General features: G+C 29.6%; 1 non-coding gene across 1 annotated transcript; it reads right to left on the bottom strand.

The window, feature by feature from the left end:
• Positions 1-202: 202 nt before the first annotated feature.
• TRNAL-UAA (transfer RNA leucine (anticodon UAA)) lies at positions 203-286 on the bottom strand. Its single transcript has one exon. It is a non-coding gene; the product is annotated as a tRNA-Leu (tRNA).
• Between the last annotated feature and the right edge of the window lie 12551 nt (positions 287-12837).

Genomic DNA, 12837 nt, shown 5'->3' on the forward strand with positions numbered 1-12837 from the left:
TAAAATATTATAATAAATAAATATTTATTAATTAACGTAATGATAATATTAAAAATTTATGTATAAAAAATAAAAAAAAATAATCATGAAACTTACTTGTTTTTCTCTATTTTTACTAAATAAACGGTTTATAAAATTTAAACATAAGACAACAATAGTTAGGAAATAACGTAAGTTAAATTTCCGAGATTTAAAAAAATAATGCCAGAAGTGGGGTTCGAACCCACGCCCTCTTTCGAGGATCAGAGCTTAAATCTGACGCCTTAGACCACTCGGCCATCCTGGCTTCGAGCGACGGAGGAGAAAAAGTTGAATATGAGCGTTGCTCCCTCTATCCACCGCTTCGAGAGGTAAAAGAAACTAGCTTCTCGCGCGCATGCGTCAGCGCGCCGGTTACGAAGCGCTCTTTCATTTTATACGCAACCTACATCATTATAGTCCCCGCTTCGTTCTAAGACGCCTACGGTCAAATGCGTCAATTAATTTGTATTATTTAATTAATATTTCCTTTCGTTAAACTGATTTTTTTTTAAATATCAAATGCTAGTATACAATAATTTACAAATAGACTTATTTCATATCTTTTTTCGTTGCTTAAACTTAATTGACGATAAATAATTATGTGAAAAGACATTACTTAAATTTTCCTTTACTATTACTCTTTGAATATTAATGTTAATTAATCTTAATTCTAATACATATTTTAAGTATTATTTGGTGTAAACTCAGTGAATCATTTAATAATTATTTGAAAATATTTTAATTATAAATTTAAATTTCTCTGGATAATAAAATTTAATCTAAATTCTAAAAACAATTTTTACAAATTATTTTCTTTTTGTGTAAACTCCCTTTTTTAAACTTACTTAATTATAAATTAACTATTTGAAAATAATATTTTTAAATTTCCCTGTACTATTACGCTTAGAGGAACTAATATTTAATATGAATTCTAAATTCAAATACTTAATATAATTTCCTTCGTTGTTAAGCCTTACTTAATTATTAATTAACTATTTTAAAATAATATTTTAAAATTTCCCTGTACTTTTACGCTTTTAGAAACATCTCCGGAAACTAATATTTAAAATAAATTCTAAATACGTAATATAATAATAAAAATAATAATATTTCATATTATTTTCTTCGTTGTTAAAACTTGCTTTATTATCCATAATAATTATTTCAAATTAATTTTAATAACTTTCCCTATACTTTTAGGTTTTGAGGAATACCAATATTTTAATCAACTATTTACAATTAACATTATGCATCCCGTTATTTTTTCACTGTCCTATTAAACAAATTCTGTAAGTTAATAGTGAAGCAATTTAATTATACGTTATTTTTTTTATCCGGCATATCATTAGATATCACTCCTAAAACCATTAGACTTTACGCTCTTAATAACAACTTTGAGGCCCGTTGTTATAAATGAGTCTCTTGAACTCGGTCGTATGACGCTAAAATACACATCGTTGTATTCGGGAAGTATCGTATTGAATGCCAACACTTGAGTTATTTTTAATATTCATTCATTCATTACTTTGAAAATATTCTTCTAATATTTAAGTGACGGATTTATTTGTAATTCGTTATTATTTATATAATTTTATATTATATTACATTACATTACACTACATTACACTACCAAGAATGTATTTATTTACACTCAGGGAGAATGAATATGTCGAGATTATTTTTAGCGTTTCTCCAATTCCACCCGTTGGGGCCCCGGGTATGCTCCTCCACTTTAATAAAATTAAATAATACTGCAATCTCATTTGTTTTTAAAAATTACGTTTTTCGACGCGATTAACGCTGCTGCGAGGACGCAAAAAATAAGACCGCCTCCTTTCCCCCCCCCCCCCTTAGCGTGACGGGGTTAGGGCCTCAACGTGTCCGTCGATAGTCTCGACATATTCATTCTCCTTGAGTATAAATAAATACATTCTTGACATTACATTATATTATATATCAAAAATTATTATATTTTATTATTATATTATTATATTATTATATACTACACATATATATTATGTTATTATATATTACATATATATTATGTTATTATATATTACATATATATTATGTTATTATATATTACATATATATTATGTTATTATATATTACATATATATTATGTTATTATATATTACATATATATTATGTTATTATATATTACATATATATTATGTTATTATATATTACAAATATATTATGTATTCTACACTACATTAAATTACATTACATTATGTCAGAGTTCGCGTCCAATGGTAACTGCCTTGAACCATTGTAAAGATGTCGTATTTTAAAAGTTGTTAATCGGGTGCGAGGGGCTAATCACCATCTGTCATCGGTGTACGAGCCCGTAGCTTTGACTGTATTAAAGTGATTACGTAATCGATTACAGATTTAGCACTACCAAAGGCTGTACTCGCTGTAATCGGTGTTCAGAATTTAAGGAAGTGGTTAGCCCCTCGATCGTGTGGTAGATAATGTAAATGGCGTTATTGTAAAAATGCCAAAATGAGTAACTATATTATGGAAATTACCATAAATAATTTAAACTGACATTTATCTGTATTCAAAACCTTAATATTACGATTTTTCAACATCTTAGCTTACTTCGAAAAATTTAACAATGAATACATTAAATACATTTTTGATAATATGAAATAAATCAATTTTTAACTTTATATTTTTATAAAATTAAATTTCATTTAAGTAATTAAGAAAAGTGTGATAATCTAAATTTGAAATTAAATAATTATATTATAAATTATTTAATAAGTAGCCATGGAGTTTAGAATTTAAATATTTGTGATAAATCATAGGTGGAAAAAAGGTTATATATAAAACAATTATATAAAACAATTAGTATACTAAGCGAAATTCCAATAACCGCGGCTTAAAAGATAAAAAATACGAATCTAGATATCAATATTCAAAGAAAACTACAATTAAAACGACACAATTTTTTCATCTGATATAAAATATGGTTGGAGATGACAAACCGAAAATGTCACTGCTCTTAACTGAGAAGATTTGCTCTGAATTTCTCCACTTGATATAAACGTTTTCTTTTCCCGTTTCTAATGGAAGATGAAACTGAAAAATGCCCCTTTTTTGCAGGCCAAGCTTCTCTTCTCTCCGTCGGGGCTTTGGGGCCAATCCCTCTTGCTTTCCATATACGTTTTTGCTCTGCCAACTCGAATATTTCATTTCCCTTTTTTGCCCGAAGAAAATAAAAAGATAGAAAACGAATGAAAAAAAACTTCAGCAGCTTCTCAATCTCGCAGAGAGAGACGAAGGTTTTCGAGGAAGCTTAATCTTTGCTTATTCTTTCTTCCGAACCAAACGAAAATCCTCAATTTCTTTATTTTTTTATTCATATATATATAGTCTGCTTCTTTCCGTTTACTTTACCTTGTTAAATTAAAAAGTACAGTGGTGTAAGATTTAGTGCTAATGGAAATACTACGACTACTGCTTACTTTAGATTGGGCTCCGCTTAAGAAAAATCGCGGAGCTGTTTCCGTTATATCAATTTCTTCTCATTTGTTATGGGGATTTACTGAAAAGAATTCGTCTGCCCAGCTTAGTTCATCGCTAAGAATTTAGGGTTTAGTTTCTTTTGGGTTTTTAGTATCACTTTTATTTACAATCGAGAGAAGCAACTTAGCTTTAACATTTGGAAGTGTGTGATAGCACAGATCAATTTTTTAATGTTTTGAACTTTGACACATCATTTTTTAAGTTTTTATAATGATAAACTGTGTTTGTTAAATTTCTTATTGTACATTTTATCAAAGTTTAAATAATTTTAGATTACAATGAGTAATTAATGTTTATTTTTTTATATGGGGAATGCAAGAAATTAGTTATATAATTTAAAACAAAGACCAATTCACAATCATATAACAGTGTTTCAGAATATGTTTGATTATTTTACTCATATTGTTACACTTTAATCAACCCCGTTAATTGTTTCATTGTAATGTATATTAGCCAGCTATTTTTAATGGTTACATCACAATCTGACCAAATTCAGTAGAAATTATTGTTGAAAGTACATTCTGTAATTTGAATTTATTCTCTCGTCACGGACTTACTTATTTTAGAGACAATTCGTAGAACTCCAAACGTTATAAATCTATAGTGGCGTGATGTTTCTCTTGTGAAATAAAAATTTGGTTCTGAATTGGATAATTAAATAATTGGTTGGAATATTCCTAAATATCCCACATTCTTGGTATTTCGAACCTGGGATCAAATTTATCTATTACTGGACTAGTTTTCCCACTGCTAATACGCTTATCGTATTCAAGCTAACCTAAAGGATATTAATCAGTAGCGGCGCTAGCAACAGGCCGGGGTAGGCCTGGGCTTACTTGAAATTTTGGTAGGGGCCTCCAAAATTTAATATATGGGCCTCCAAATTATTTAATATCAGAAAATTCTGTAATTTGATTGATAAATAATTTATTTATTTATTAATTTTTCAATATTCAATGCGAGTGATTCGCATAACGACACTTCTGTTTTTATTCCTTCCAAAGGTACGAGTAACTTTTCTTTGACAGTAGTTTATTTTTTAGTTCTAATTTTTTCGTCGCGTACCCATTTTACCCAGAAATTGCACCTCTTGCTTAAAAAAAATTAAATAATCCATGTTGAAGGATTTGAAAAAATTGTGGTGGGGGGCCTCCATATGGTTGGCCTACCTCCCCAAAAATCCTGGCGCCGCTACTGATATTAAATAGATAGTGAGTATGATAATTTAGTGAAATGTTTATTAGACTGAATATTTTACAAAAGTTAAATTGTTGGAAATGGTAAAACCAGTCAAAAATATTTCAATCATAAACGTCTGAAATATCTTTCCTAGAAAACACCCTTTCTTTCCATCGTAATTCATAGCACGGTTTGTAAACAGGCTCGTATCTCAGACTTTTCCCCAATTTTAACATAAAGCGGTAAGCAACTTAACATTTCGTAATTTCTCGGTTTAAATGTTTATCCACAAAGAAATCGGGACGAACGAAAACTAAGAGAAATATGACTCAATAAGTTCAGCGATAATTGTTCGCAATTGGCGTCAGCGAGACCAAGCTGTGAGAAAAACAGGCAGTTCCCCATAAAGTATAACACGACAGCGATCTGAAGAAGAAAAATCCAGCTGACAGTGGGACGTTCACAGCCTTGAAACGCTGTTTACGTTCAACATCTCCCAAGGCCGCGTGGAATCCGATGTAAAAGGATTATCAAGCGGCTTCCCCTGTTCTCCAGCGTAGAAGGAAACTGGGAGGGAATTGAACGTCCAATAGAATGATGCGAAATATATTACTTTTAACTGATTCAAAGGTATTTCCTTTCTATAGTAAAAGTAACGCTCCACTAACACCGTAGCTAAAACGTACAAATGGGCGGAACGAGCTTCCGCCTTGCAAACTTCACCCTTTCGTTTGGATTGAACTAGATTGTCGACAGCGCTTTTAGAAGTACCGTGTGGGTGTTAGGCTTTAGTTTCGAGTCTGTTGCCACGCGGCGTCGTTTTTCCTAGAATTCAACGTCATTTCTCAGTTTAAACAACCTTGAATTACAATGAGAGTTATCCGATAGGCTCTCCTAGAAACTAACGTTTGTTTTGGGGAAGTTTTTTGCTCGGATATATTTTCCAAAAACCTTGGCAATCAATCTTATATTACTAGTTTTTTTTATTGAATAGGATGTTGTTATTATAAAATACAGCTTACCTAAGAGCCTATAGTATTATTGATCGCGTGTCATGATTAATTGGCAAAGGAGTACATGGTCAGTTTGATATGACAATCTGTTGTTTACTAACAGAATATTTTCGTACCCTAAACCAGTTTATCCGAGCTTGTTCCATTAGTCCTAGTCGATACTACTCCGCAAAATGTTAATTTCCTAACTTCACATTTTGGTGGGAAAATGAAAGTTGGCCATTTTCGGTGTATTTCAAACAAAATAATCTGAATATCACAACATTGCTATCTTTTTTGGCCAGCTGCATGGGTATTTTTTTTTACCTGGTAGCGCTGTTTCTGCACACCGAAATTAGATGTAATATTTCCCTAAAATGATCGGCGGCATTTTCAACCATTATTTTTAATTATCAATCACGACCATTTGAAGGATTGTCCACAAGTTTCCTCAAAGTTAAATTTAATTTATAATAGTTTAATTAAGATTAACTTTTATCCAAACTTATTAGGTGTTTTAAAATTTGGAGTATTGTCTAATAGTTTATTTAAAGTACAATTTTATTTATAATAGTTTATTTAAAGTAAAATTGTATTTATAATAGTTTATTTAAAGTAAAATTTTATTTATAATAGTTTATTTAAAGTAAAATTTTATTTATAATAGTTTATTTAAAGTAAAATTTTATTTATAATAGTTTATTTAAAGTAAAATTTTATTTATAATAGTTTATTTAAAGTAAAATTTTATTTATAATAGTTTATTTAAAGTAAAATTTTATTTATAATAGTTTATTTAAAGTAAAATTTTATTTATAATAGTTTATTTAAAGTAAAATAATTTTATTTATAATAGTTTATTTAAAGTAAAATTTTATTTATAATAGTTTATTTAAAGTAAAATTTTATTTATAATAGTTTTTTTAAAGTAAAATAATTTTATTTATAATAGTTTATTTAAAGTAAAATTTTATTTATAATAGTTTATTTAAAGTAAAATTTTATTTATAATAGTTTATTTAAAGTAAAATTTTATTTATAATAGTTTATTTAAAGTAAAATTTTGTTTATAATAGTTTATTTAAAGTAAAATTTTATTTATAATAGTTTATTTAAAGTAAAATATTTTTTTTATAATAGTTTAATGGAAAGTAGAGTGTTTTGTTTTTGTCGAAAATCTCCAGAACATAATTACACCAAAGTAGAGCCCAGTTATTTTATGATAGTGGCTATTTAGAATTTTGAATCAGATTTTTCCTTCGTAATAAAACTTTTAAAAACATTTTTTCTAAAGTTTGATTTTTTTTTATGTTTATAATAAATAGAAAGCGTATAAAAATTTAAATAAAATTTTCATTTGAATTGATGAATTATAAACAAAGCTTTCATAAGATGACATTTTTAAATGAAAATTAGTAAAAATTTGCAACGGCTTAATGCGCTCTAAGTGCCTAAATAGGAAATTTCAAAATATTAACCGTGAAGTAGTCGAAATTAAAATATTTATGTTTTTTTTTTTAAATTATCAAGTAGTCTTATAATACGCTTTAAACGCCTAACAAATTGTTTTCAACATGAGATGTAAATTAATGGAAATTGAATTATAAATACATTATTTTAAATATAGTATCAATGATTTTTACTCCAACTATAATGTAGATGTCGCTACCTTATTAAATAGAAACGAGAACGCCTCCTACGGTTGCGTAGCGCCATCTAGCGTATAGTCATTGTAAAACTCTTCCTCATTCTCTATTTATAATTTAATACATATAAAAGGTTTTCGTTATTAATGCGAACCTAATCTCTTACGAAAAGTATTTTTCTTCCTTATCATAAAGATGTACATTTCTAGGACTAAAATATTTGTTTGTAATGTTTTTCTGCAGATTTCGAAATACGTGGTGGGCAAGATCGCATATCATATCTTTTGGCACAAACACTCCTTCGCACTCAGAGTATGTAAATTCTTCTTTATATATTCTTATTAGAGTGTACTTTTCTTAGTAGGTTTGTAGGAAACATCGTATTTGGTGTCGTAAACGTTGAAAGTGTATTTCCCATTACCCTTGAAAATATGAAATCTGACCTTGTCTTTCGTCAAACTGGAAAATCGTGTTAATCTTAACTATTCCAGCTTTATGGCACAGAAAATTTGGCGCCCAAATGCGGTCCTCCCTTTATATAGTACCCTCTCCCGTCCCTTATTTTTGAGGTTAGATAATTAACTTTTAATTAGGACGAACCCGGTAAAATTATAAAATATATATATTATCGATCGATATTCAAGGCCTTTCAAGTACGAGGCAACTTAGTCTTTCGTACGATGAAATATTTTGGATGTTTGTATGATGACGGATTTACAATGGCGGATTTCTATCAATTAATTAAATAAATTGTGTATTAATGGTAATAGTTAGTGTAGGGAAATGTAGGCTCGCGTGGCATGCAGGGTTTGCCACCACCCTCCTACGCATTGTAACTCGGCCACCTGAATTAATGGCTTTAAAACATTAAAAGTCAATTGATGACTTAGGCCTATGGCGGTGCCTTGGGTATTAGCCTAGCTGATTATTATTATTATTATTATACTTTGGGATAATGATTATGTCACGACAATTTTTGTCGTTGGTCCCAGTTCCCTAAGAACGAGAGTACCCGAGGTGTTTATTGCCGATTTTGTTCAAAGTAATGTAGACCTATATGAGATATGAAATTTCCCGAAAGGAGACGTTGCACTAGCCATTCGATTTGCCGTGGCAACCGAAAATGTTTTTGACCACTTACAACCAAAATAAGATTTTATCCTTATTTTACCCAAACATTCTTACAATTATACCCAAAAATGTTCCTATTTACCTAAATGTGGTCCAAATTACCCATTTCGTGATTTTCAAACCGAGAAAATCCCATCTTTTTTAAATGGAGATTTTTTTTTGTTTTAAATGGTCAAAACATTTTCGGTTGCTATGGTAAATCGAATGGGTAGTGCAACGTCTCCTTTTGGGAAATTTCATATCTCATATAGGTCTACATTACGCCGATTTAAACAAAATCGGCAATAAACACTTCGGGTACTCTCCTTGTAAGTGCAAACTCCTCCCCGCCTAAACAAAATGAAATTAGTTCGCTATCTTATTGGTTCTTTAAAACTGACGTGTTATGACGCGATGGAAGCACACTACGGTGACGTTTTTCCTTCCCCCCTTTAGTGCTGTGAACAAATTAGACAATGATAGCCGTGGATCGGCTTAACAAAGTCATTATCCCTTTTACTATATAAATAAATTAGAGGTCGGTGATGGTTAAGTTTTATTCAATAGATAAAGCTCTCAAAATTATTCGTAAAATGTTTTGATCAAGTAATTTATATTTCTGTATTATCCGATTAATTTTTTGATAAATTTGTAAAATTAATCGGAAAAACGACGTTTTTTCGATAAAAATCTCAAATTTTACGAATAATACATGTTTGTTAATCATTTTCCGAAATAATAACCGGCAAATTTCTTTTTTTACATTTTTTTCCCGAAAAAAATCAATTTAAACATGAATAATGATTAACCGTTCCCGACCTCTAAAATAAATACATTCTTGATTTAATCCTACACTATATCTATAGAGTTTCGTAGAAAATCCCCCTAAAAGACCTTGAAATAAAATCGAAAATCGTAATTCAAATAATGGTTTTTATGATGGCTGAAATAACGTTGTCAAACCGCTTAAAAAAACAATACCCCAACCAGATTTTCCGGAAAGCTTATCTTATATATATTTCGAAAAGTAATTAATTTGTTTGGGAGAATGACTGTTTTACATTTTTTCCCCCGAAAGAAATTTAAACTTATTTTTGAAAGTTAAGGTTACGGGCAATTTAGTCAAGTTTTCGCTTTAGTTAAAACGCTATCACGCGACATAAACACAGACTTTGGGTTTGAGGCTGGGCTGAACTATAAGTTTGAGACGCCCTTGTTTTCTTTCAATTTTTCTCCTTGCCCTTAATAGATGGCGCTGCAGCGAGAAGACAAGTGGCCCGGGGTGAAGTATGGGGCTTTGGGGAGAGCCGACTAAAGGGGTTTTTAATGAGTCTCCAACGAGGGGGCACCCTTTAATGAGTGGGTGGAATTTGATTCTTAGGTCTCTCCTCCGTTGGACGCGTATAAAAGAATCGGCGGGAAATGTCGGTCGTTCCACCAGGTGGCGCTGATAGCTGTCTTCGTCGCGCGCCTTTCAACGGATTTTTTCCTCTCTTCTATTCATCGGCGAAGATCGCGCGTCCGAGATCGTTGTTCAGCGCCACCAAGTAGAGAACTTCGGAGTTATTATCATTTTTGCGTCTAACCCTTTCCATCTTCTCCAACACTGTACCGCCATCGCGGCAATTTTTATTTACCCCATTCTTCGCATTTTTAACAACGAGCGTCTGCTCGTATTCACTTTGAACTAAAGGCCCTAAGCCTCGGCGGGTAGCGTCTTAAGCCTTTGTGGCCTGGGAAAAGGCCTCCTTGTCTTGGAAAAAATTGCGAGCTAGGCTCTAGAAAAAGAATGGTGTTGAATAAGGATGGCGCTTGTAAATACAAATAGTTGGGGCAAATAATGGGCGGCTAGCCCGCGTTCTTGGACGGGATGAAAGGATTAGGGATTAGCGGAGGACCATTGACCCCCGCCAAAGGCCATTTACCTTGTATCTCGCGTTGTCGGCTTCACCCCGAGGACGTCTTCGATGGGTTAATTTGTTGGACTATGCTCTTTTCTTCCTGGGAGAATAATAAAGCGTATTACCTGGTTGTCGGTGAGGCAGTCTTTGTATTATCCTACAAAGGAACGAAATTGGCTGTTTCCGCCACTTAACGAGCTTCTTAGTAGGTCTAACAGATTATGACTTTATGAATGGTCCTATCCTCAACCTCGGGAATGATGAAGGAAAACAAATGCAAATTTCATATTTGTTTGATATATTTTTATATTAGGCATAGTGACCACAGAGGCCTCAAATAATCTTAAATGAAAATTGGAAATTTGTAGCCGATTTATAGGATTCTTTTAGAATCTATTATTGGCAAAATAAATGAAAACTTGGGATAAATTCCATTAAAATTACAAGAAAATATAGGTTGAGTGATTTTAGATTTTTAACATTTCTGAAATTAATTCTAGATTTTGATAACAAAAGACATAATTGTAACAGGTGAAGCTCAAAAAATTCCAAAAATATATGAAAATAGATTAATTATAAGGAGTGATAGGAACTCATTGAAAATATAGCATAAATTAAATAATATTATTATATATATAATATAATATATATAATATAATATAATATAATATAATATAATATAATATAATATAATATAATATAATATAATATAATATAATATAATATAATATAATATAATATAATATAATATAATATAATATAATATAATATAATATAATATAATATAATATAATATAATATAATATAATATAATATAATATAATATAATATAATATAATATAATATAATATAATATAATATAATATAATATAATATAATGAAATATAATGAAATATAATATAATATAATGAAATATAATATAATATAATATAATGAAATATAATATAATATAATATAATATAATATAATATAATATAATATAATATAATATAATATAATATAATATAATATAATATAATATAATATAATATAATATAATATAATATAATATAATATAATATAATATAATATAATATAATATAATATAATATAATATAATATAATATAATATAATATAATGAAATATAATGAAATATAATATAATATAATGAAATATAATATAATATAATATAATGAAATATAATATAATATAATATAATATAATATAATATAATATAATATAATATAATATAATATAATATAATATAATATAATATAATATAATATAATATAATATAATATAATATAATATAATATAATATAATATAATATAATATAATATAATATAATATAATATAATATAATATAATATAATATAATATAATATAATGAAATATAATGAAATATAATATAATATAATGAAATATAATATAATATAATATAATGAAATATAATATAATATAATATAATATAATATAATATAATATAATATAATATAATATAATATAATATAATATAATATAATATAATATAATATAATATAATGTGAATATGAACTATCTAAAAGATAAACTGTACTTTTGAAAGTTTGATTTTTCTTTCAATAATAATTAACTCCGTTGAACTCTGACGTTTGATAAAATGTGGTTTTCTGATATTTCATTTAAATAACCCTTGAACTTTGTCAAAAGTATTCTTTTGAAATGAAAATTTAATTTAAGCAACTTCTTCAAAGAACTTGATATACCGCTTCTGTCAATGCGTTTGCGCAATGTCGACTTTTTTCTTTCCATTTTCAAACGAGTCGGAAACCTTTTCCTTATTTCGCGTATTATCACTCGGTATTTATCCTGAACTCGCTAAACATTAAAACTATCGCATTTAAACTTAAACGAAAACGCAACGCGATAATTACCATAAAATACTTTGAGTTTTACGTAAATATATCTAATGAGAAATTTTGCGTTTAGGAATAAACGTTTCGTAATCATCTTTCCTTTACATTTCATTTGGAAAGAGTCGTATTAAACGCTTATAAAATCCAAACAGAAGCCTTAGCGTTGCTAAAGGCGGGGAGACTTTACCCGCTGGTCAACGTACTCCCGTCACTTTCGTCGGTAGCAAACGTGCCAACCATACTGTAGCGTAACGAGTTGGGAAAACCCTGGTTGCAGTCCGCCGGGAACAGAGCCTCGATGAATATAACATGAGCTTCCACTCTGTCTATTATTGACGAAAACTTTCATATTTAGCGGGCAAGCGCCTTTTATTGACTCGCCGTTTCCAGAACTGGCCGCTCGTGTGTCGCGCTACTGTGCCGTTGGCCTCTTATGACTCAACGACCGTCCGTCTTCCGGCGAAGAGCCTTCTCCGGTCGATTCACCTGTTCGATATAACGCCTCTTTGGGCTCCCGCGCCGGACTTTCTTTATTGGGCCTTGGTCCCTCTTCCCCCTCTTAGTTTAGTTCGTTT

This window comes from Leiobunum rupestre, chromosome 5, assembly GCF_980474605.1.
Source record: "Leiobunum rupestre chromosome 5, qqLeiRupe1.1.hap1, whole genome shotgun sequence".
NCBI classification, from domain to species: domain Eukaryota; kingdom Metazoa; phylum Arthropoda; class Arachnida; order Opiliones; family Sclerosomatidae; genus Leiobunum; species Leiobunum rupestre.